This window comes from Setaria italica, chromosome II (genome assembly GCF_000263155.2).
Source record: "Setaria italica strain Yugu1 chromosome II, Setaria_italica_v2.0, whole genome shotgun sequence".
NCBI classification, from domain to species: Eukaryota; Viridiplantae; Streptophyta; class Magnoliopsida; order Poales; family Poaceae; genus Setaria; species Setaria italica.
Window position 1 is genome coordinate 29,858,382 of NC_028451.1, and position 4,112 is coordinate 29,862,493.

General features: G+C 59.4%; 1 pseudogene; it reads right to left on the reverse strand.

The window, feature by feature from the left end:
* Window positions 1-1,132: 1,132 nt before the first annotated feature.
* On the reverse strand, window positions 1,133-3,812 carry LOC101761979 (annotated as a pseudogene).
* Between the last annotated feature and the right edge of the window lie 300 nt (window positions 3,813-4,112).

A 4,112-nucleotide genomic window follows, 5' to 3' on the forward strand; every position in this document is an offset into this window, starting at 1 on the left:
TATGGGTACCCATACCACTCAGATACCAATAATTTTTTTATGAAACAGGAGGGTTTTCCCTACTGGTTATATTTCGGTGGGGACCTATGGGGTACCCATATCACTCCGATACCAATAATTTTTTTTATGAAGCAAGAGGAGTTTCCCTACTAGTTATATATTAATTATGGATAAAAAACAAGGGAGGTATATACAAGAGGAAAAGAAAGAAAGAGGAAATTACACAATTGCATCTAGCCATGTTTCTATATGCGGAAAGTAAACAGATTTGGCCCGATACAACATCAGTCCAAACACATTCTTGAAAAAAGCCTTGCTGCGTGCAATTCCAGGGGCAATATTCTTGAAAATGAGATCATTTCTCGACATCCAGATAGTCCAACTCATCAAGATAATTATCTCCATGAAAAAAGGCACAGCCAACTGCACTTTTAAGCTTGTCAAGATGTGAAAAGGATCATCAGAGTCAGGGGCTTCAATGTTCAACAGCTGCCAGCATTGTCTAGCAAATCCACAGTCCAGAAATAGGTGCTTTCCAGGGAAAAGGTCTTCAAAAGGATTGGGGGAAATCACATTTTCCGCCTTCTGATAAATAAATCGGTAAATCCCATCGAAAGCGTTCTTAAAAAGAAGACCTTGCAGCACTATCTTAAATTCTGTATGTGAGTTCTCAAAGAGAGAGAACAAAAATGCTAGCTGTACACGCGTCGCATCTTGACCACGTCAATCAGAAATTATTTGGATATTCAGATCTACGAAGTTCAGATTTTTTTTATCACTATGCACTCTCCACATTCCATTCTCCTCGTCTGATGGACCGTGGACGTAACGACATGCATATTGCAGCCAAACAACACAATCGAACCGATTGGCAGCAAGCTGTGACCGTTGTCTCCTCGCCCTGCCGTCCTTGTTCGACTAGCTTTCCAGTTCCCGGGACAGCGACAGTCTTCTCAACCAGGTCAACAGGTTTGAAGCCTTCAAGACGTTCGGACGCCTGCGCTGCTGAAACAGCTGCTTGAGATGGCTGACCGCCTGCCTGACCGTGTCAAAATTGTGCTGCGACAGAAACCGCCTCCAGCCTCACAGTTTTGCAGCCGACTCCATAATGTTGGGACTCGGACGTCTACAATGGAGTAATGCATCTTTAATAGAAGGCTGACAATAGGCGTGAAAAAAGAGAGAAGAAAATACAGGTTCATGTCTCTGTAGTCTGTGGAACGCAAGAATTCCACACGTTCCAAACAAGGCTTTTAGTGTTTGCGAGCAAATACCGACATCCGCATGTACAGTGTCCAAGTGCTGCCGCGATGAACAATTGTAGCATTAGCATGCCTTCGTAGGGAAACAATGTAGAGCGAAACCCCCAAAACAATCGATGAAACAAATGCTATGAACATGTTGAAGATTAACATCACTGCACAATAATGTGCATCCAAGATTCGGGAACGATCACGCTAACATGTCAGGGAGAAATGCTATGGAAGTCGTCATCCGTGTCGCTCTTCCGGAGCGCGCTGTCGACAATGTGCTCGATCCTCGCCGCCACCTCGGCCATGGGAGGCCGCCGGTTGGCCCGATCGTCGGTGCACTCCGTGGCGAGCTGCAGCAGCCGCACCATCTCCTCCTCGACGCGCTCCTCGACGGCGATGCTGGCGTCGAACACCTCGGCCGTCCACTCCTCCTGCACCACCGTGCTCACCCACCGCGGCAGGTCCACGCCGTCGCTGCTCCCAGGCACCGAGTTCACCGGCGGCTTCCCCGTGAGCACCTCGAGGAGCAGCACGCCGAAGCTGTACACGTCGGCCTCCCGCGACGCCCTGCGCGGGTCGGCCGCCTCCGGGGCGCGGTACCCGGTGACGCGCTTGAGCGGCACGTGCGCGCCGACGAGTTGGAGGAGCCGTGGTCGGTCACGTAGCGCCGTTGCCCCGCGCCGGTGACGAGGACGTTCGACGACTTGATGTTGCCGTGGCACGAGCGGGCGCCGGCGCCGTGGACGAACGCGACGCCGCGCGCCGCCGCCAGCGCGATGCGCGCCCGGGAGGTGAAGTCGAGCCGCGCGGGGCTCGCGCCGCCGTCGCGGCTGCCGTGGAGGAGGGAGCAGAGGCTGCCGGCGCCGACGAAGTCGTAGACGAGGAGCTTCTCCTCCCGGCTGTAGAAGTAAGCGCGGAGCGGCACCAGGTTCTCGTGCCGGAGCGCGCCGAGTGCGGTCACCCTGTCGCGGAACTCGCGCTCGGGGATCGGCGCCGACCGGAGACGCTTCACGGCCACGGTGGCGGCGCCACCCTCGAGCGTCGCGCGGTACGTCGTTCCCAGCCAGCCCTTCCCGATCACCTCGGCCGACGAGTGCAGCAGTGACTCCAGGTCGTAGAGAGTATCCGGCGCGGCTCCCAAGAACACCAGCTTCTTGGCGTTGCCAGCCGTGGCGTGCGACGACCGCTTCGTGGCGCTCTTGCCCATGCTCGCCACGGTGACCGATACCGGAGAGCCGTCGGCGTCGGCGTCGGCGTCGGCGTCAGCCGCCATCCCCGCGGACCTGTCAGCCTTTGTCCTCCGGCACCGGGAGCAGAGGAAGAAGAACACGGCGATCAAAACCAAGAACGCGACGAAGGCACCCGCAGCAATGCCGGCGATCGCACCAGTGGAGAGCTTTCCGCTCTTGCTACCGTGAGCAGCGGCCGGAGGCGGCGGTGATGGAGGAGGCGGCGGCGGCGGCGGCGGCGACGGCGGGGTTGGGCACGGTCTTAGAGGGCTGTCACAGAGCCCTGTATCGCTGAAGGCGCTCGCGGGCCTGCCGGCGAGCGACGCGGGCACGGGGCCGGTGAGATTGGGGTTGTTCGACACGTTGAACAGCTGAAGGTTCTTGAGGTCAAGGCCCGCCGGCAGTGTACCGTTCAGGCTGTTGTTGTCCAAATACAGAGTAGCGAGCCGGGCGAGCTTGTTGAACTCCGGCGAGACCCCACCGGATAAGCGGTTGTTCGAGAGGTCGAGCCGCAGCAGCAGCTTTAGCCCGAAGAACCCCTCCGGTATCTCGCCGTCGAGCCGGTTGCCGTGGAGGTAGAGGTACCTGAGCTCCGCGCAGCTCCCGATGTCGGCGGGGATCCCGCCGGAGAGCGCGTTGAGGCGGAGAGACAGCGTCCGCAACGCCGTCAGGTTTCCGACCGTCCCGGGCGGCACCGCGCCGGCGAGGCTGGCCCCGGGGAGCTGCAGCGCGACGACGCGCGACCCGGACTGGTCGCACCCGACGCCGCGCCACCGGCACGGGGACGCCGCGGACGCGTCCCACGGGAGGCGCGGCCCCACCGCGGCCCGGAACGCGAGCAGCGCCGCCTGGTCAGCCGCGAGGTCCGGCGCGGCGCGGGGCGCGAGCGCGGCGCAGCACAGCGCGACGGCGAGGTGGACGTGGAAGGCACCGCGGGCGGCGCCGGCGCCGGACGCCCGCCGCATTGCCGGCACCGGGCGGCCGACGACGCGATTTCGGCGCGAGAGGCAGAGCTACGATACAACGGCTAGGTCCGCGCGGAGTGCCGCGACAGCGAGAATTAGCTGAGCGGAGAGGACGCTGTGGGCTCTATGGAGCTGATATAGCCTCTACTACAAGGATCAACCGCGAGCGACGGCGGTGGTGACAGGGACGTGGCGGTGGAGGCTAGCGGCTGGGGCGTTGCAGGAAGGAAACGATACGGGATCGCGCGTTTAAATTGAACGCAATCCAGATGCACGCCGATGTGTTACAGCTCGGTCGATGGATTCTGTAGCTGATTGCAGCTCATCGGGGTTGGCTTAGGAAACACGGCGGCCGGGGCGCTTTCCATTTGGACGTCTCCGAAGGATCCGGGACGGCGTCTGCAGCACGGAGGGCTCGACGAGGTTTTCCTTTTCCCTGTGGAGTAGTAGTACCGAACTGCTGATCCATCCGCGTGTTCTTCGTTGGCTCTGATTAAAATTTTCCAGAGGCGTGCATGATACTGCGGCTACGCTTCTAGTTAGGAATTAGAATAGCAGTATTCTACGGCCCGGACGTGTGCGGACGTGCGCGCGCGGGTCGGGGGGAGTCAGCGCCTCAGCGGCACGGCGATCTCACATCTCGTCAGCCACTCAGCCACATGGGA